General features: G+C 41.7%; 1 protein-coding gene across 5 annotated transcripts in view; it reads right to left on the bottom strand.

Moving 5' to 3' along the window:
• LOC137378399 (copine-1-like) overlaps positions 1–23033 on the bottom strand; it is a 106880-nt gene that overhangs the window by 57954 nt on the left and 25893 nt on the right. The window lies entirely within an intron of this gene.

Genomic DNA, 23033 nt, shown 5'->3' with positions numbered 1-23033 from the left:
ATGGCAGAGCAGGCTCAAGGGACTGTGTGGCCTACTCCTGCTCCTTGTTAATTTGTTCTTTTGAAGCTCCCCAAGGTTGGGTTCTTGGTCTGTAATAACCTAGTTCATCTTAACTATGTTAAAGATTTCCAGCATCTGCGGTACTTTGCTTTTGTTTTAGCCATATTACAGTTGGCCTCAGTATCCCAGGAATAGGAAAGAGCAGGAGGCAACACCCTCAGGAGGGGCCAAGAGAGAAAGAAAACTAACAACTAAGCAATGTTGGAATGTCAGCATCAACGTAAAGCAAATGAGATTCGAGGTATCTGGCATGGGTCTCTGTGGAAAATCCGTACGAAGGGTGAAGTAATTTAACTATTTTGCTTCATTTAGGTTTGTTTTAAATTTTGGAATTAGCACATGACAGATTGCAAAGAACAAACAGAGGAGAAAATCCACCCAGCTCACTTCAACCATCAGGATGAAAGTAATATTTTTGTTCATAGAGTTTGTATCTTTCCCATGTTGCATTAACAGTGCAGCATAGAGGAGTTCAGAAAACTTAACCACAAAACCAAACACTGCGTCACTCTGTTTGTGGGAATACACTTCATCTTGCCAGAAAGTTGACTGCTGTCAGATTACAGGTTCCTGTAATCCAAACAAATGAAGGGACACAATAATGTTGGGGCTATATTGATCAGTCCAGGGTTCAATATTCACAAACTTGCCAATCTGACCTGTGCTTCTGGCTGCCTTCTCCAATTGCTCTACCTGGGCTTTTCCTATTACTCAAGAGACCCCTGGAGCACTCCTTTCCGCTCTTCATCTCCTCCACTCCAACCCAATCCATCCTCTTCATGCCATTCCACTCTAAATTCACCAGCGTCCCTCAGATCTCTTTCTCACACACAAACTTTATTCCCTTTACAGCACAGAAATAGTCTCATCGGCCCAACAGATCCATGCCGGTGTTTATGCTCCATATAAGCCTCCTTAAAACTTCTCTTCATCTCACCCTATCAGCATATCCTTCTAATCCTTTCTCCCTCATCTATCCAGCTTTCCCTTAAATGCATCTATGCTATTCACCTCAACTGCACCACGTAGTAGTGAGTTCCACAATCTCACCACTGTCTAGGTAAAGAAGTTTTTCCTGAATTCCCTATTGGATTTATCAGTGACTTTATGGCCCCTAAGATTTGGTCTCACCCACAAGTGGAAATATTTTATAATGCAATGGCTGAATTGCTCAATCTTGATTTCCATCCTGCCTGCCTGACATTCCATGGGGCAATGAAAATTTTCTTCAATTCTTCAAAAGGCGGTTTCTTCAGGTCTTCCTAATTCCATATACCCACCTTTGTCCCATATCTAATACATTGATAAATTTTTAAAAATTTTTATTAACCAATCTCAGATTTAATTAATTGATCACACACCATTTAGCTGATGAGCATTCCGAAATTCTGTTACATGTAGAAGTGTTTCCTAACTTCATTCCTGAAAGATCTGCCTCTAATGTTTAGACTATGCTTCCTTGTCCTAGACTCCCCAACCAACAAAAATAATTTCTCGCTAACCACCCGGTCTAGTTCCCTTCATATCTCGAAAAACGATCAAATCACAGTATTCCAGCTGTGGTCTGATCAAGACTTTGTATAGCTGAAGTAAAGCCTCTACCCCCTTGTATTCTAATCCTCTGGATATAAAGGCCAGCATTCCATTAGCCTTTTTGATTATTTTCTGTACCTGCTCATGACATTTTAATGATCTGTGTACCTCTCAAGTGAACCACACTTTAGAACAAACATATTGGCCATGGAAGGAGTGCAGTGCAGATTTACCAGAATGATACCTGGACTCCAAGGGTTAAATTATGAGGAGAGATTACAAAACTAGAGTTGTATTCCCTGGAATTCTACCCCCCTCCTCCAAGTCTCTTTGGGCCTCGACTATTTCTAGTGTTTCACCATATAGAAAGTACTCTGTTCTATCCAACTTAGATTTCATTGTAGGCGATTGTGAGGTCCTATTTGCCAGTTTTACCCATTCACTAAATCTATTAATAGCTTAGTAATTGTGTGCTTCCATCTACACTGCTTACAATGCTGCCTAGCTTTGTGGTGTAAGCAAATTTGATTCGGTGGCTTTCTATCCCACCGTCTAAGTCATTAATAAATATGGTGAATTGTTGAGGCCCCAACACAGATCTTGAGACACTAAATCATATCCTGCCCATTATCCCTGCTCTCAGTCTCCTGTCACTCAGCTAATTTCCTAACCAGGTCTTTCTTTTTCAGGCCAATAATTTGTCTCCCTTTGACTATTTTAAATCAAAATGACTATGGCGATTGCTTCTCTTTTGATCCTGTTCAAGTACTAGTGTATCATTCTACACATTCACCTTCTTTCACACCTTCTCACTGAACACAACTCATCACACTGTTTCTTCTTAATACTTTCCCAGGAGTTCAAAATCATGGAACTACTTAGCTTCGTTCAGTCCTATCCTTCCTCATACAACCTTCAAGCTTTTAAAACCAGCCAGGCATCATTTATTACTGTTCGACTGACCTGGTCCTTCTCTCTTTAATTTTGCCCATGTTCTTTACTATGGTGCCTTTGCCCTTCACCTAGATTTCTTCAAATGTTCTGATGTCAAACTTCAAACATGAAGTTTAAGCAGGTTTATATAGTCATTTAAACTCCCTATAAAAAGTATCATATGGAAAGGAGGAAGCCATTCAGCCCCTCGAACCTGTTCCACCATTCAATGAGACCATGACTGATTTGTATCCTAACTCCATCCACCTGCCTTTACTCCATATCCCGTAATATACTTGGCAAGCAAAAATCTAAATCTCAGATTAAAAATGATTAAGCAACCTAGCATCTACTGCTTTTTGTGGGTGAGTTCCACACTTCTACCACCTTTTGCATGGTGTTTCCTAATTTCAGATCAGTCATGATCTTATTGAATGGCAGAGCAGGCTCCAAAAGGACCGATGGTCTATTCCTGCTCCTATTTCTTATTAGCCCACTCAGGAGAGAAGTTGACTCTGATGTCCCCTTGTCCAAGACACCACCCCCCCCACCCCCCCCCCCCCCCCCCACACACACACAATATCGGAAATCGTTCTTTTACCCTACTAATTTCTTCAAAGTCCTAAAAACCTCAAATCACTTTTTAACCTTTATTCTAGGAATACAAGCCGAGTTTATGAATTCTCTATTCGTAATCTAACCCTTGGAGCTCCAACATTCTGGTGAACCTGCATTGCATTGCTCCCAAAGCTATTATTTCCCAAGATGGAATGCCCAGAACAGTACACAGTACTCCACACATGTTGTAGCACCTGGGCTTTGTACAGCTGTACCAAAACTTTCTCTCCTTAATATTCTAGCCCTTGAGTTTTAAAGGCTAACATTCCATTTACCTTTTTGATTACTTTTTGTACCTGACTTACTACATTTTAGTGATCTGTGTACATGGACCCTTAAATCGCTTTGGACCTTCACTGTTGCTAGCTTTTCACCACTTAAATAATACTCTGATCTATCCTTTTTTTGGTCCAAAATTGATGACCTCACACTTACCTATATTGAAATCCAACTGCTGCAGTTTTGTCCACTTAATCTATCAATGTCATTTTATAACTTTATGCTCCTGACTACATTACTTACCATACCACATTGGCAAACATGGATATATAACGCCCCACTGGTTTTTTTTTGAGATACAGCACTGAAACAGGCCCTTCGGCCCACCGAGTCTGTGCTGACCATCAACCACCCATTTATACTAATCCTACATTAATCCCATGTCCCCTACCACATCCCCACCTTCCCTCAATTCTCCTACCACCTACCTACGCTGGGGGAAATTTACCATGGTCAATTTACCTATCAACCTGCAAGTCTTTGGCTGTGGGAGGAAACCCACGCGGTCACAGAGAGAACTTGCAAACTCCGTACAGGCAGTACCCAGAACTGAACCCGGGTCGCTGGAGCTGTGAGGCTGTGGTGCTAACCACTGCGCCGCCCAAGTCATTGATAAATATAGTGAATTTTTAAGGCCCCTGCACAGATCTTTGTGGGACACCACTAGTCAATTCAAGTACATACCCAGAAGACACAGTAGGGATACTATCATCTATCCAACCTGCTAACTAGGCCAATAGTTTTTCCTTCAAATTCCATGAGTTTTAATGTTAGCTAACAGTCTCTTATGTGGAACACTATCAACCTTCTGGAAGTTCATATAAACAACATTCATAGACATCTCCCATCTACTGCTTTAGTCACAGCACTCAACATAACGGTTATCTTACTGAATTGTGTGAGACGACATTCTGTTGGTACTTACACATTCTTGTTCCCATGGCTGAGCAGTCAGCCAATGGTCTTTGGGGATTGACTGCAATGTTTACTGCTCACAATGAGGGTTATAGCACAGGGGCATGGTCTGACTCAGGTCACAATTAGGTCTTCTACCCTATTCCTCCCCAAGGTCTCAATCAGGTCTGATACGCACACAGATATTATAAATCTTTAATAGGCTAAAATATCTCCCTTCCCACATGATGAACATTATCGTGGAATATTCCTTAAAAAAATAACTAATTTTGTACCATTGACTGAAATTAGTGATGTAAAACTTGGTAACAGATGCTGGGGTGATGTTCTGATTACACAAAATCCTTTTGAATCTCCAACTCTCTCACAACCTGTTGAAGCCACATCAACACTTATGATTCACTCCCAACCCATGGGCCGGGATTTCACGTTGGGTAGACGGGAGACGGCCACCGGGGATCCTACCCACATTTTACGGGTCCCCAGTCTGAGCTGGGACCTCCACCCACTTGAGGGAGGAAGTCCCGCCTTATTTCCCAGGCGGCTTTTCCCAGCTCCAGGATGCCTGCTTGCCACGCGTAAAAGCCACGTGGAGGCGGGCCTTGATTGGCTTGGAGCGGGCAGGCCGTTTCCGCACCCCCCCCCCCCGCCCTACATAAAGGGAAGCAGAGGCGGGAGCGGGTCGGGAAAGCCTCCCAGAGCTTCCTGCTCAATTTTACTCCACCACCCACCGGCTTGTTGGGGTGGCGTAAAATTCCGGCCATGGTGACAAAACGTACATAGTTAGTACCACAATCAACAAGCCACCATTATAAGCAGCTTCAGATTATTGAGTGGTGGTCGACTAAGGAGTCCTGGTCATCAGTACTCATCTGGGCCCAGGGAGATTTGACATTTCCAAGAATCCTCCAACCTCCCGAAAGAAATCATTTTTTGTTTCACAGGCGTTCAAACAAGATCTGAAAATTCATTTAAGAAATCACAGAAGAATTAAAAATCGAGCTTGAGTGTTAAAATTGCACTTGGAACCTATTCCGCTTAACCTGAAAAGGTTGGGATGCCAGATGGATTTCAGCCCTGTTAACATCCAAGTGATTACATCATGGCATTTAAGCTCGGTGTTACATGACCTAGGTACTCAAGTCAGTTTGACTATTTCAGGCAAACCGACTTTGAAATTAAAAAAAAAATCAAGATCAACCCAGTTGGACTTTAGCTATTTGAATTTGGTTGAAAGATTGGTTGGAGAGAGCAAGATTAAACTGAGGATTGTAGTATGGATAGACTGAGTGGTACTGATTTTTAAAGTGATAACATTACAGGGAAGTGAGCATTTATATGAAGGATACAGTGTACAATAAATTAACCATATATAGGACTACACATCAGTTTAACCCTCCATTTTAAGTTGTTTGTGTGCTTGTGCACATCAATTCTGGTTTATCTAATCTCAGTATCACATACTTAAAATTTAACAAAACTAGTTAATCTCTGGATTGTTAACTAAAAGAATCTTAGATTAGGAGTCAAAATGGTAGCAATGCGTGGTAATGCACGGTAGGAATGGGATTCACAACTATTGTGTCCTTCATGAGTCTCAACATGACCTCTTATACATTTCCTAGCAGGCCAACTTCCTTCCCCTTCAACCATGAAGGCTAAAGACTAGTGAATAAGCAGAATAAAATATATCAAATATGTTGATATTTTATAGCAGAGCACTTAGAGAACAGTGGTAGAATCGGGCAGAGTCAGCATGGATTTACGTAAGTGAAATCATGCTTTACAAATTTAATAGAATTCTTCGAGGATGTAACCAGTAGAGTTGATGTGGGGGAGCCAGTGGATGTGGTTTATTTGGACTTGCAGAAGGCTTTCGACAAAGTCCCACATAAGAGATTAGCATGTAAAATTAAAGCACATGGGATTGGGGGTAGTGTATTGCGATGGATAGAAAATTGGTTGGCAGACAGGAAACAAAGAGTAGGGATAAATGAGTCTTTTTCTGAATGGCAGGCAGAGACTAGTGGGGTACTGCAGGGATCGGTGCTAGGACCCCAGCTATTCACAATATATATTAATGATTTAGATGAGGGAACTAAATGTAATATCTCCAAATTTGCAGATGACACAAAACTGGGCAGGAAGGTGTGTTGTGAGGAGGATGCAGAGGGGCTTCAGGGTGATTTGGACAAGTTGAGTGAGTGGGCTAATGCATGGCAGATGCAGTACAATGTGGATAAATGTGAGGTTATCCACTTTGGTAGCAAAAACAGGAAGGGAGATTATCTGAACAGCTATAAACTGGCATAGGGGAATATACAGCAAGACCTGGGTTTTCTCGTACATCAGTCGCTGAAGTTAAGCATGCAGGTGCAACAGACAGTAAAAAAGGTAAATGGTATGTTGGCCTTCATAGAGAGAGGATTCAAGTACAGGAGCAGGGATGTCTTGCTGCAATTATACAGGGCCTTGGTGTGGCCACACCTGGAATATTGTGTGCAGTTTTGGTCTCCTTATCGGAGGAAGGATGTTCTTGCAATAGAGGGAGTGCAGCGAAGGTTTACCAGACTGATTCCTGGGATGGCAGGACTGACATATGAGGTGAGATTGAGTCAGTTAGGATTATATTTGCTGGAGTTCAGAAGAGTGAGGGGGGTTCTCATAGAAACCTATAAAATTCTAACAGGACTTGACAGGGAAGATGCAGGAAGAATGTTCCCGATGGTGGGGAAGTCCAGAACCAGGGGTCATAGTCTAAGGATACGGGGTAAACCATTCAGGACTGAGATGAGGAGAAATTTCTTCACCCAGAGAGTGGTGAGCCTGTGAAATTCGCTACCACAGAAAGCAGTTGAGGCGAAAACATTGTATGTTTTCAAGAAGGAGTTAGATATAGCTCTTGGGTCTAAAGGGATCAAAGGGGGTGAAAGCGGGAACAGGTTACTGAGTTGGATGATCAGCCATGATCATAATGATTGGCACAGCAGGCTCGAAGGGCCAAATGGCCTACTCCTGCTCCTATTCTCTACGTTTCTATGTTGTGATTTGTAATTTTAGAGGTCTGTTAAATATCAGGTGGTTCGACACTTCTGCAGCTAACTGCAAGGGAGCTTAATATCAGAATGAATGGTCTTATGTAATACTGTACCATAAAATTTAAAGATTAGTCAATTCAGGGAAAATCCCTTAGGTTGCATTTTATATTGGGAAGACTGATGCCATTGTCTTCAGACCCCGCCACAATCTCCATTTCCTAGTCACTGGCCCATCTAATTCCCCGATCACCGTCTGAAGCTGAATCAGACCATTTGCAATTTTGACTTCCTATTTCATCCTGAGCTGAGCTTCAATTTAATATCCTCTCCATCACCAAGATTCCCGACTTCAACCTCCAATCTTCCCCCATCAACCTGCCTCAGCTCATTTGCTGCTGAAACCCTCATCCATGTCTTTGTTACCTCTAGACTTGACTATTCCAATGCTCTCCTGGCTGGTCTCCCACCTTTCATAAATTATAGCTCATCAAAAACTCTGCTGCCCATATCCTAACTCACACCAAGTCCCATTGTGCTCCATGGCTCCCAGTCCATCAATGCTTTTAAAATTTTAAAATTCTCATCCTCGTTTTCAAATTCCTCCATCCATGGCCTTCCCACTCCCCATCTCTGTAACCTCCTTCAGCCCCACAACCCTCTGAGAATTCTGCATTCCTCCAATTCTGGCCTCTTGCCCTGATTTTCAGTTGCCTGGGCCCTTAGCTCACGGTCACATCCTCCTGTTCCTCACTGCTGACCAAAACAGATAACCCTGTTCTAAGAGGTGTGAACGTCCTCCAGAATAAAGTGTCCAGTTATTTCTCCCCCTCCCTTATGTTGCGCAGTGTTTGCAGTTCAGCTTCCAGATCAATAATCCTGATCTGGAATTCCTCTAGCTGCTTACACTTTCTGCAGACATTGTGCATACATTCACAGTATCACAAGATGATGTACTCCTCTTCGCAGTCCAAAGGGGTAGAGGAAAGAGAAAAAGTAGTCACAAATTATTTTAAAAGCAAATAAAAACCAAGAATAGAAATGTACATTGCCAATCCAAATTAGAGTGCAAACTAAGAAATGTTAGGTAAAATGAATTCAGGCAGATTACCAGCAGGTAAGGAAGTAAAAACTGACAGCTCATCTTTAAATAAAAGGTTCTAAAAATGCGTTAACCTTGTTTGAAAGTTCCTTTGGTGCCCAGAGATGTGCTTTTAAATCAAAAGCAAGTCAAGCTGATTTTTCACCTCTGCAAAGTACCCTCAAGAAGGTGGGTATTTGAGTTATATGTCAATCTTCTCGATGAACTAAGTCTAACAAATATTTTCAAATTAAACCATCTATCAGTTCCTAACCACACTTAATTGTTCTTAATGAGGTGACAAGTTACTGCACGGTTCACAAGTGCCAATATTTACAATTCTCAGATACTGTATTCCAATCATTAACTTTGATTTAATTAATTGCTTTCAAATTTCTCTTCAACCGTACATCAGTAGTAGGGAAAATGCTCGAGTCTATTATAAAGGAAATGATAGCAGAACACCTGGAAAGCATAAATGGGATTGGACAAAATCAGCATGGGTTCACGAAAGGGAAATCATGCTTAACAAATCTGGAGTTTGAGGATGTAACTAGTAGAATAGATAAAGGGAGAACCAGTGGATGTGGTGTATTTGGATTTTCAGAAGGCTTTTGATAAGGTCCCACATAAGAGGTTAGTGTGCAAAATTAAAGCACATGGGACTGGGGGTAATACACTGGCATGGATTGAGAATTGGTTGACAGACAGGAAACAAAGCAAGAATAAACGGGTCTTTTTCCGGGTGGCAGGCAGTGATTAGTGGGGTACCGCAGGATCAGTGCTTGGGCCCCAGCTATTCACAATATATATTGATGACTTGGGTGAGGGAATTAAATGTAACATTTCCAAGTTTGCAGTCGACACAAAGCTGGGGAGGAATGTGAGCTGTGAGGAGGACGCAAAGAGGCTCCAATGTGATTAGGACTAGTTGGGTGAGTGGGCAAACGCAGGGCAGATGCAGTATAATGTGGATAAATGTGAGGTTATCCACTTTGGTTGTAAAAACAGAAAGGCGGATTATCTGAATCAGATTGGGAAAGGGGAGGTGCAACGAGACCTGGGCGTCCTTGTACACCAGTCGCTGAAAGCAAGCATTCAGATGCAGCAAGCAGTTAGGAAGGCGAATGGTATGTTAGCCTTCATTGCAAGAGGATTTTTGAGTACAGGAGCAAGGATGTCTTACTGCAGTTATACAGGGCCTTGGTGTGACATCTGGAGTATTGTGTGCAGTTTAGGTCTCCTTATCTGAGGAAGGATGTTCTTACCATGGAGGGAGTGCAAAGATTTACTAGGCTGATTCTTGGGATGGCAGGATTGACATATGAGGAGAGATTGGGTCGACTAGGCTTATATTCACTAGAGTTCAGAAGAATGAGAGGGGATCTCATAGAAACCTATAAAATTCTAACAGGACTAGACAGGTTAGATGCAGGGAGGATGTTCCCAATGGCTGGAGAGTCCAGAACCAGGGGTCACAGTCTCAGGATACAGGGTATGCCATTTAGAACCAAGATGAGGAGAAATTTCTTCACTCAGAGGGTGGTGAACCTGTGGAATTCTCTACCGCAGAAGGCAGTGGAGGCCAAGTCATTAAATATATTCAAGAAGGAGATGGATACATTTCTTAATGCCCAAGGGATCAAGCAACAGGGTACTGAATTAGACAATCAGCCATCATCTTTTTTGAATGGCAGAGCAGGCCCAAAGGGCTGAATGGCCTACTCCTCCTATTTTCTATACTTCTATGTTTCTCTCAAGTTCCTTCCCTGTAACAATGCATCCTGCCATTTTTACCAAGGTTTAGCTAATGAACTTGGTACCAAAGACCATTTAAAAAAAATGAACTGCTAAGCAGGCAATTAATATGCAATATCTTGTCCTAATTTGGTTCTGGCAGGTCACTATAAATAGTTACAGCTCTGCTCAGGAAATCAAGTCCGGGACACTACAGTTTGTATATGGTCTAGTGCAAGGAATGGTTCCTTACTCTATACTACTTCAACAAGGGATTCGTAAGTGGGAGATCATACAAGTTGTTCAGGAATTATCAACTCACTCAAACATCAGAGCCGCAGGCTTAATACCTTGCAGCTTTAAAAAGCAGAATTTCTTGAGAAAACACTCAGCACTAGGCATCTTACAGCAACATGGCGCAGTGGTTAGCACCACAGCCTCACAGCTCCAGGGACCCGGGTTCAGTTCTGGGTACTGCCTGTGCGGAGTTTGCAAGTTCTCCCTGTGACCGCGTGGGTTTTCGCCGGGTGCTCTGGTTTCCTCCCACAGCCAAAAGACTTGCAGGTTGATAGGTAAATTGGCCATTGTAAATTGTCCCTAGTGTAGGTAGGTGGTAGGGAATATGGGATTACAGTAGGGTTAGTCTAAATGGGTGGTTGTTGGTGGGCCGAAGGGCCTGTTTCAGTGCTGTAACTCTAAATAAATAATAAAAAAAAGTGTCTAAACATTTTTTTTTAAATTCGATTTTATGATCTCCACTGCACTGACTTTGTGAAAGCCAATCGTTAACTGGGGTGGCCAAACTTGGATGATAGATTGCACAGCCTGGTTGATTTCTGGTGGCATGGTTGACTACTGAAGCTTCAGTCAGTTTTTGGAAGAACCTAGCAGCTGATTTAGACAACACAGTCACTAGGAATTCAATGAGAGTCTCATTGAGTGTGAAATATTCTCTAATTTGCATTTATTTAGCATCTTTAATGTAGTAAAGAAATCTCAAGGCGTTTCACAGGAGTATTATCAAACATTTAACAGAGCCACATTAGGGCAGATGAAAGAGGCAGGTTTTAAGCAGAATCTTAAAGAAGGTTGATAGGTAAATTGGCCATTGTAAATTGCCCCGAGCGTAGGTAGGTGGTAGGAGAATTGTGGGGATGTGGTAGGGAATATGGGATTAATATAGGATTAGTATAAAATGGGTGGCTGATGGTCGGCACAGACTCGGTGGGCCAAAGGGCCTGTTTCAGTGCTGTATCTCCAAATAAAAAAATAATAAAAGGAAGGAGAGAGAGAAAAGTGGAGACATTGGCACGATATAATTAAATCAATAGTACAATGCCAAACTGCTTCATCCTACAAGTTCAGCAGCAGCAACAGTACCCTTACGTTGCACATATTTCTTTCAAATTTAGGTTGTATAAGGAGTGTGTTTTGGGCTATACAACCCAAGTACGGATCTAGCATGGCAATAAATGGGGATGTGGTTTTAATTAAGAGTGTCACATAGAAACATAGAAAACAGGTGCAGGAGTAGGCCATTCGGCCCTTCAAGCCTACTCCGCCATTCATTATGATCATGGCTGATCATCCAACTCAGTAACCTGTTCCCACTTTCTCCCCATACCCAAGAGTATCTAACACCTTCTTGAAAACATACAATGTTTTGGCCTCAACTGCTTTCTGTGGTAGTGAATTCCACAGGCTCACCACTCTCTGGGTGAAGAAATTTCTCCTCATCTCAGTCACAAGCATATTGTGCATCAAAATGGATTGCTTCAACTGTGCTTTTGCTATTCAATGTTGGTACTAATAAATCTTATGTCTAGGCTTATTTCATGTAACAAAGTTCAAGTCTCAGTTCCGTGGACAAGGCAAGATAAGCACATTTTGTTGAGAAGCAGACGGTTTCTGGAAATGCCTTTTTAAAAAGGTATTCAAAAGGGATTCTATGTCGAAACAAATCTTTGATATACAAAAGGTGACAAATTAATCACCAGGGCAGACATTACCATTAAATATCATGGATTCAAATCAGCAGTAAATGAAAGGATACAGCACAGTCATAGAATCTTACAGCAAAAAACTTATTCAGACCATTACGTCTGTGTCAGCTCTTTGAAAGAGCTATCCAATTAGTTTGACTCCTCTACTCTTTCCCCATAGCCCTACAATTTTTTCCCCTTCAAGTATTTATCCAACTCCCCTTTGAAAGTTACGACTGAATCTGCTTCCACCATCCTTTCAGATAGCGCATTCCAGATCATAACTTGCTGCATAAAAAACCTCATCTCCCCTCTGGCATTTTTGCCAATTACCTTAAATAGGAACATAAGAAATAGGAGCAGGACTACGCCAGACAGTCCCCCCAACCTTTAGTAAGACCATGGCTGATCCATGACCTCAACTCAACTTTCCCACCTGATCCCCATATCCCTGGATTACCTTAGAGTCTGAAAGTCTAGCCATCTCAGCTTTGAATATACTCAACAACTGAGCATGGGGTAGAGAATTCCAAAGATTCACAACCCTCTGAGTGAAGACTTTCTCCTCATCTCAGTCCAAAACGGCCATCCCTTTATCCTGAGACTGTGCCCCCTAGTTCTATACTCTCTAGCCAGGGGAAACTGCCTCTCAGCATCTAAACGCCCTCGAAGAATCTTATACATTTCAATGAGATCACCTCTCCTTCTTCTGAACGCCAGAGAGTATTGGCCCATTCTACTCAATCTCTCCTCATAGGACAACCCTCTCAGCCCAGGAATCAGTCTAGTGAACCTTTGTTGTCTTGGAGGGGTACAAGTATATCCTTCCTTACTTCCTTAGGTAAGGAGACCAAATTTGTACCCAGTACTCCAGGTGTGGTCTGTACAATTGCAGCAAGATTCACTTACTCTTGTACTCCATCCCCTTTGCAATAAAGGTTGATACACCATTTGCTTTCCTAATTAATTGCTGCATGTTATATTTGTGTTGCTTATACAAGAACATCCAAATCTCTCCTAACCCCCACATTTAATAGTTTCTCACTATTTAAAAAATATTTTTTCTACTCTTCCTACCAAAGTGAATAACTTCACATTATACTCCATCTGCCACCTTCTTGCCAGTCAGTTAATTTATCTATATGCCTTTGCAGACTCTTATGTCCTCCTCACAGCTTACAAAGCTAGATGAAAAAGTGTTGTCAGCAAACTTAAAGTACCAAGTGTAATGTATACAAGTCATTGATATTGACTAAATAGCTAAAGCTCCAGTACTGATGCTTGCAGCACCCAAGAGTAAGAGCCTGTCAACTTGAAAATGTCCCATTTATTCCTATCCTCTGCTTCTGCCCTTTAACCAATCTTCTATCCATGCTATTACCCCAACCCATGACTCTTATTTCATGCAACAACCTTTCGTGCTGCACCTTATCGAATGTCTTTTGAAAATCCAAATATACAACATTCACTGGCTCCCCTTTACTTACCTTGCTGGTAATGCCTCAAAAAAACCAACATATGTCAAACACGATTTCTCTTCATAAAGCCACATTGATTCTGCCTAATCATTTAGGATTTATTAACTGCCCTGTTAACACTTCCTTAATAATGAATTCCAGCATTTTCCTGACAGCTGATGTCAGGCTAACTGGCCTGCAGTTTTCTGTTTTTGCTCTCCATCCTTTCTTGAATAGCGTGATTACATTTGCTATCTTCCAATCCACTAGAACTGTTCCAGAAAGTAGTGAATTTTGGAAGATCTGTAGCCACCTCTTTCAGAACCCTAGGATGTTGGCCATCAGGTCCAAGGGATTTTTCAGCTTTCAACCCCATTACTTTTATCCTTCTGCTTTACTAATATCAGTTACTCTCCTCTCACTTGATTCTGGGTTCCCCATTACTTCTGTTATGTTTGTCTTCTACTGTGAAGGCAGACAAAATATTCAATGTCTCTGCCATTTCCTTCTTCCATATTATAATTCCTCTGTCTCAGTCTCTAAGGAACCCATGTTTACTTTTGCTATTGTTTTTTGTTTAAAAAAACACACTTGTAGAAGCTCTCAATCTTTTTATATTTCTGACTAGTTTCTCATTCTATTTTCTTCTTTCAATTTTTGGTCATCCTTTGCTAGTATCTATAAACTGTATAAACTGCTCTCCTTGGCAATAAGTCTGTTAATCGAATATTATCCTTAACCTCTTGTTAGCTACAAGTGGTTCCCTTTTCCCATGAAGAAGTTTATTTCTCAATGTAATATGTATTCAATGAGAATTATGAATCATTTCTTTACCGTTAGTCATTGCTAATCCTCCGTCTTGGCTCAGTGTCATATTTTGTTTAATAATGCTCCTGTGATGTGCTTTGGGAAGTCTTATTACATTAAAAGGTGCAATACAAGTTGGTGTTACCATCATACCTTTTAATCTAATTTCCCAACCTACCTTAGCCAACTCACCCCTCTGTCACATATTTGGCTTTATTTATTAATTCAAATCTCCAGTTTCTGACTTATGTATATCATTTTCAAACTCAAGGTGAGGTCCTATCATACTAATTAATTGTCTCATTACACAAAACCCTGTCTCATTACACAGAACAAGATGCAAAATAGCCTCTTTCCTGCCTGGTTCCATAACATATTGTTCCAGGAAACTATCTCAAATGTATTTGATGAATTCATCCCCCAAACTACTTTCAATTTGATTTGTCCAGTCTCTAAGAATAATGCCTCATGATTACTGCATTGCCTTTGTTACAAGCTCCTATTATTTCTTAATTAATACTCTGTCCAACGTTATAGCAATTGTTGGGGAAACCTATAAACTACTCTCACCAGAGTTCTCAGACCCTTGCTATTGCTGAGCTCCACCCATAATGATTCTACTTCCTGCTCTTCCGAGCCAAGATCCTTCCATGCTAGTATCCTTATGCCATCCTTTATTATCAGGGCTACCTTCTTTTGCATTTTGCCTGTCTTTTCAAAATGTCAAGTACCCTGGAATATTTAACTCCCAACCTCCGTCACCATGCAACCACACCTTTAATGGCTATTAGATCAAACCCATTTATCTTGATGCCATTAATTTGTCTATCTTTTACAAATGCATTGTGCATTCAGATAAAATGCCTTTAATGTTAACTTTTTTAACCATCTTTCCCTGATTTGACCTTATTCACTGATACATCACCGTTAAACTTTGTTCCTTTCTGTCACACTCTGCTTACCTTTACCCAATTGCTACAGTGCTCTGCAGGGCTTTGACGTCTGGCATTTTCCTTTAGATTTATAAATTTCCTGTCACTTGACCTCCCCCACCACCCTCCCCCCAACTTTTTAGTTTAAATCTCCAGTTATCCGATACACCAAGACACTGGTTTAGGCAACCCAGTTTAAGTTGAGTCCATCCCAACGGAACAGCTCCTGCTTTATCCAACACTGGTGCCAGTGCCTCAAATTGAAACCAGGTCTCCCCACACCGCTGAGCCACACAATCAACTTTCTGATCTGTCTGACCCTATGTCAATTTGCACATGGCTCAGGTAGTGATCCAAAGATTATCTGAGGTTCTGCTTATTAATTTCAACCCTGGCTCTTCAAACTCCTTCAGTAGAACTTCATCCTTTGTTCTATTTACGTCGTTGGTTCCTACATGGACCATGACAACTGGATACTCACCCTCCCATTTTAAGTTTTCCTCCAACTGCGAGGAAATGTCTTTAACCCAGTCACTGGGCAGGCAACACAAGCTTTGGAACTTCTGGTCACAGGTGCAGAGAACAATATCTGTCCCCCTTGACACTACCATCCCCTATTGCTAACACAATCCTTTTCACTCCCCCCATTTGAAAGGCCTCCTGTATCATGATACCATGATCAATTTGCTCATCCACAGAGACAACAAGAACCTGTACATGATGGATAAGAGCAAAATGATTGAGGCTCCAGCACTGTACCTGGGGTCCCCTTACCTGTCTGCCTCAGTCACACCTCCCTGTCCATGATCACTAACTAGACCTGTACCACATCCTAACCCGATCAGTGTGACTGGCTCCTGGATCAAAAATCTCAAGCTAACTCTTCCCCCTCCCTGATGCCCCACAATCTCTGCACCTCAGACTCCAGCTCAATAGCTCTCAGCTGAAGTTCTTTGAAATGCAATCACTTACTGCAGAGGTGGTTGTCCAGGATCGCAATGCTTTGCATAAACTCCCATGTACTGCAATTGCAGCACATCACCTGCACTGCCATCCCAATATAACTATTTATTTAATTAGTCTATGTATTTATTCAACTTAGCATATAGTTTTTAGTCTCAATTTCTTAATATAGTTTGTTACAGGTAGATTGAATATTGCAGACAAATGGCAGTACCAAATTCCCAACTTTTACACTATAATGGACTCTGTTTACAACCACTGGTTACTGATCCTTCTGCCACTGGAAACAGTTTCTCTTTATGTACACTATCAAAACCCTAAATATTCTTGAACCCCTCTATTAAATCTCCCCTTAACCTTCTCTGCTCTAAGGAGAACAATCCCAGCTTTTGCAGTCGCTCCACATAACTGAAGTCCCTCATCCCTGGTACCATTCTAGTAAATCTCTTGTGCCCTCTCCAAGGCCTGGCATCCCTCCTGAAGTGTGCTGCCCAGAATTGGAGGTATTTATCCAGCTGGGGCCTAACCAGTGCTTTACAAAGGTGGAGTCTAGTTTACTTGTTTTTGTACTCTACATCTCTGTTTATAAAAGCCAAGGACACTGTACATGTTTTCAACAGGCTGATCACCAATGTTCCCTCAAGTTGTACATGTCCACTGCCACACAGCAGCCTGGAGGGTACCGTGCATACCTTGTTCCAGGTTAAATATTGCGCACGCACAGCCACGCACTAATTTTTTTTTAACCAGAAAAAACTTGTCCTGCCACCTTCATAGGTTTCTGTATATAAACCCCCAGATCTCTGTTCCTGCACTCCCTGTAAAACTGTACCATCCAGTTTACATTTTCCAGTCTTTTTCCCTCCCAGATGTACAACTTCACACTTCTCTGCGTTAAATTTCATCTGCCACATGCCTGTCCATTTCACGTATGTTGTCTAGGTTCTTCTGCAGTCTGTTATGATCATCCTCGCTGTTTACCACTTTTCTGAGTTTTGTCATCTGCAAATTTTGAAATTATCCAAGTTGAATTATGTTAGTCAAAGTCCAAGTCATTTATTTCAAAAAGAGCAATGGCCCCAACACTGACCCCTGGGCATCACCACTGTATAATTCCCTCCAGTCAAAAACCAACCCCTCTCTTTCTGTCCCTTGGCCAATTTTGTATCTGCCTTTAATCTTTAATCCTATATACTGAAATTTTCAAATGACAAGGGTCATCATCTTTGCTATGAAGTAAATCAACTATAGTAGACTTTCCAAATTGTTTACTATCTCGTGTAAACCACTTGTATTTATTAGGATTCCCAACCATGTGATAAAACTAATGAACTGGGCATCATTTCAACCACAGAAGGAAACTCTGCTTTCAAACCAAATGCGCTCATTGCCAATCGTTAAAAAAACCATCAAGCTGTGACCCTTCTTGCACTGCTGGCCGAGATGCAGCAGCACGGCAGAAATCCATGCTTATTCCCCTTTTAAAACTGCAGGAATACTATTAACTACTATTACTAAATTACTATTTAAGTGAGCGTGTTCGTTTTTAGGTCTATTACTTCTCTACTGGCTGTACAATTTATTGGCACATACCCGGGGAAGTATTGCAGTCGGGCAAGGTCGATCTTTGGTATGTATCGAGTTAGCTGATCTCTCTCATTAGCTCAGTGTTAGGGATCCTACTTCCAATCGTTATCCCTGCTGGAAGTGGCTGCGCTGGCTGTGATGTTCCCCGCAATCTGGCGTGGACAGGGAGTCGGGAGAGGTGGGAGGAGAGTGGTAATTAGGAAAATGTTAGCCTCTCCTGTAATTTAGCCAATAGTATGTAACATTGCAGCATCTCGTGGCTGTCATTGGTCTCTCTGAAGCAGGAAATGGCTGCTCTGAGAATGGAAAAGAATCACTTTGAAGTCTGGTGTTGGTGTACAGAGCAACCGATAAATGTTCAACTATAAGCAAAGTTACAATGGATGGTTGGTGATGTTAAACCTGCGACAGCCTCAGACTACATTCAAAGGCAAACTGCGAATATTTATGTTTTCGAAATGGCCAAAGCGAGGGAAATGGAATCAGATTAAATTAAATTCACGAGTTTAAAAAAAATACTAAACTAGATATAAATGTTCCTTTTTTTGCTACTTGTAAAGCGTCGCTCCTGCTTCTCAACCTTCACTATTTGCACATTGTCACTGTGTTTCTCAATTACCCGATGATCTTGTATAGCCGCTAGCAGTTTTCTGTTGAGCGGTTTGTAGGTTATCTCTGCGTGTGGTGCAACTGTTGATTTTCTCGTTCCGCCCTCAGACCCTTTCCTATTTGTTTCCAGCCTTACTGAGATAACGGTTCCTCTTCAAGTCTTCCGTTCTGATGAAGAAGCTCACGCCTGCAATGTAATTTTTCTTTACAGATGCTGACTGACCTGTTGTGTATATCCAGGCATTGCTGCTTATATTTCAAATTTCCAACATTTGCTTTTTTTGCACTTAAGTTTCAAGCAGATTGCCTCCACGATATAAAATTCACGTGTCATCTTCTACGCTGCCGATAGTGCAAACCTTCCGCAATGGGAAGAGGACACCACACCAGCAAACATGCAAGAAATCTTTCGTCGGGCACTTATACGGATTAGGTGGTGGGGATGGAAACAATGGTGTTTCGTCACTCTGCAAGCGTTCTTTAATTCACTTATCACCAACAGATGGAATTTGGTCTATTTTTTGTGTAGGACTATTACAGATTCCAAACGGAAGCGACTTTAAGGAAACTCCAGTCACTTTTCAGAAGACTGGGCACACACCATGGTTACACAATTGTCCACTGCGGGTTGATGTGTCTTTTTATGTAGCAGGTACTTTGACAAGTTAAACCCGAGTATTGCTATTGAAGGGAAAACAACTCAGCTGTTACAGAAGTTACTGCAGTAGTTCTACTCAGTGGTCAAAATCTCACCATTGCTTTTGACTGATATCGTATAATTGTTGCATTTCAACTGCGATTAGTGCTGTCAGATTATGTGCGTGGAGTGAATGCAGGTGGCACAAGGAGGTTATGGATCATTGGTTAATAACATTACTTATCGTCATTACTGTTGCACATTTTGTTACCTCTTAACCTGGAGAATAAACCAACATTGGCTTGCTAGGATAATGTCTCAAGGTCTCATGGCAGACTGGTCAGAAAAGTAAAAGCCCATGGGTTACAGGGGAATGTGGCAAGTTGGATCCAAAATTGGCTCAGTGACAGGAAACAAAGGGTAGTGGTGACGGATATTTTTGCAAATGGAAGGCAGGTTCCAGTGGCATTTCACAGGGCTCAGTGTTGGCTCCACAATTGTTAGTGGTATATATTAATGATCTGGACTTAAATGCGGGAAGCATGATTGGGAAATTTGCAGATGACACAAAAATTGGCAGCATAGTTGATAGTGAAGAGGATAGCTATAAACTCCAGAATGATATCAATGGTTTGGCTGAGTGGGTGGAAAAGTGGCAAATGGAATTCAATCCGGAGAAGCATTTGGGGAGGGCAAACAAAGCAAGGGAATACACAATAAACAGGAAGATATTGAAAGGGGTGGAGGAAGTGAGAGACCTTGGAGTGCATGTCCACAGGTCCCTGAAGGCAGTAGGACAGGTAAAGTGGTGAAGAAGGCATATGGAATATTTTATTTTCCTTTATTGGCTGAGGTATAATGCTGGAACTGTATAAAAGGCTGGTTCGGCCCCAGTTGGAGTACTGCATACAGTTCTGGTCACCACATTACAGGAAGCATATAACTGCTCTGGAGAGTGTACAGAGGAGAGACACAAGAACATTGCCAGGGCTTGAAAGCTGCAGCTGAGGAAAGATTGGATAGGCTAGGGTTGTTTTCCTTCGAAAGAGGCAGCTGAGCAGTGACTTAATTGAGGAATACAAAATTGAGGGGCCTAGATAGAGTAGACAGGAAGAACTGGTTTCCCCTAGTGGAGGTGTCAATTACCAGGAGACACAGATTTAAGGTGATTGGTAGATGGATTAGAGGAGACAGGAGGAAAAACGTTTTCATCCAGAGGGTGGTGGGTGTCTGGAATTTGCTGCCCGGATCGGTAGTGGAGGCAGAAACCCTCAATTCATTTAAAAGGTACCTACACCTGAAGTGCTGTAACCTGCAAGGCTATGGACTATATGCCGGAAGGTGGGATTAGAATGGGCAGCTGGGTTTTTTCAGCTGGCACAGACACAATGGGCTGACTGGCCTCTTTCTGTGCCATAACTTTTCTGTTTTCCTTGCTTTGCGAGCTGAAAGGAACTTCTCTGACATGAGTCTAGTCAATCTTACTTTGGACATTGGAACCAAATACAAAATTCCCAGCAAGCTTATCCATTAACTAGCTGAGCCTGGCCAAGGACGATCATTGGACTGCACTCGCTTAGCTGATCTTAGCCAGGATGGCATTGCTACAAATTGTCTCAGCTGCCCTGGGTTAAGGAGGGATCTTGTTTAATTATCCAGCAACCCCTGACTGCCACTGAAGTGGGCGAGAACAGTATGTGCGTGTTACAACAGTCTTTCGCCATTCACTGGAAACTCCAACACATGCAGACTGGCCTGAGTGAAGTAGTAGAGGGTGACTGGCACAAGGGTATCACATTCAAGGGAGGCAATGGTTCCAGGAGGGTCAAGGGAGAAAACTGAAAAGATGAAAACTACCCACACATGGCAATCTCACTCAAGAACAACCATTGCAGACAGTTGTATGCAAACCAATTACACTTCTACTATTGGGGAGGGACTGTTGAGGGTGTGATTCAAACATTACAGTAGAAGATGTGCTTTCATTTTGCATTTGAATCTGCAAGTGTTCAATACCAACACTGGGTGAGTAAAAAGGAAATAATTTCTAATTCTCAATTTCATTTGGATGAGCACAAGAATTGACCATGTGTACTAGTGTTGATTGTGAAAGACTCGAGTTGTACAGTATAACTGGAATAAGATCACTGACACTGATCCCTCAGCTGCAGAGTCAAAAGTAAGTGCAGAAAAGTTGCAACCACTGAATACATTTCAGGCCAATTTACTAAACATTTTAACAGGGCTTTTGGAATCAATATTTAGGAATGTGAGTCTTTGGAACCATAAAGTTTGTTTTCAAAACTCATCTTTTAATAGCATGGTGTTTAATATCTTCGACAAAGAGTCGTCTAGCCTCTGGAAATTAAACATTGCACCAAACAGATGAGCTGTATGCATCCTCTAGCCCTCCTTTCTGGCTGGAATAAGCAAAAATAATTTATGGTCAGTCTCAAATTAGTTCTTAGAGGGCTCAATCTCAGTACAAAGATCATAATTAACATTATGAAATCTCAAATCTAAAGGAATAACTGCTATGGGCAACACAATAGTCAAAGTAGGGGGTGAAACGCTGACACTGACCCGAATTGGAAATAGGCAAGAACGTGGTTATTTCTCCAAAATCATATTCTGATCAAGAAGTGGGAAACCAGCCCAAATCCACACTAATGCCCCTCTCTAACAAGCCACTAAGGGGTGCGCACTGGAGATATTCAAGTACACTGCGTAATTTTGGTCACTTGTGTATTGTACTGGGCTAGCAACCCAGAGGTTGAGAGTTCAAATCTCACCGCAAGTTGCAAAACTGAATTCAATGAGACTGGTAACTGAACTGGCACTTGGTATGATCATGTGTTTTTCCAGGCAAGAATATCTAACTCATTCATGAATGTCCTTCAGGACGGAGGGAAACTGCTATGCCAACCCAATCCAGCCTACACAGTTGCATGCTAGCTAGTTGACTCCTAATGCCTTCTCAAGCAGCCTAACAAGCCAGTTGTAATGACTACTATCAATGTGGCAAAGTACCAACATCTAGTATAAGGAAGGCTGGGCAATAAATGCAGTCTTGCCAGTGTCACCCACAACTGAGAACAAATGCAAAACATCCACCCAACAAAATGTAAATGAATGCCAAATTTCCATCATTGGATTTATTCAACTACTGATCTCCTTCCCCAACACGTGTCCACCTACCTTTTCCAAGTTGACATCACCACAGTGACATTACAAGTCTGATCCCTGCACTTAAATATCAATGGAGATAGCAGGAACTGCAGATTGTAGCCAGGTCTATGCCAAAGGTCTCAAAATTGGCAACCTGATGGCATCAACTAACAGTGGCATATAAATGAAATAGAGCATCATTTAGGTATTCAGAACAGATACATTCACTCACTCTTCAGCAGTTTTCTCCAATTATCAAACTGTACATTTGGTTAATTTGGTACATTCCTGCAGATCCCATGGTTCCGAACAAGTTACTGCATTACTTTCAAAATTCATCAGCTTATTCACTTGCAATACATCTACGGAACAGAAGTAATTGCAAAAATGGTTCTCCAATCAAGAGCATAAATCAATAATCAAGATGGCACAAGTGCAGTATAATATCTCCGATTGAGTTTCTTTTCTCCCCCCCCCCCCCCCCCCCCCGCCAAATATAAAAATAGTTTCACAAGGCCATCTCTCAATGAACATCATCTTTACCAAAGCACTCAATTGTAATTTAAACCATTTGCACACCATGATCAAAAAGTCAAATACCACATGAGCCTTTATTTCATTGTATTCAAACTTGACATTTATGAAAATATTAAGAAAAACGACAATCTCAGTGCTGGATCATTAAAAAAATCAGTTTTTA

This window comes from Heterodontus francisci, chromosome 16, assembly GCF_036365525.1.
Source record: "Heterodontus francisci isolate sHetFra1 chromosome 16, sHetFra1.hap1, whole genome shotgun sequence".
In the NCBI taxonomy this organism is placed as follows: Eukaryota; Metazoa; Chordata; class Chondrichthyes; order Heterodontiformes; family Heterodontidae; genus Heterodontus; species Heterodontus francisci.
The sequence above is the reverse complement of the archived record's forward strand: the minus strand, read 5'-3'. Positions and strand labels throughout refer to the sequence as shown.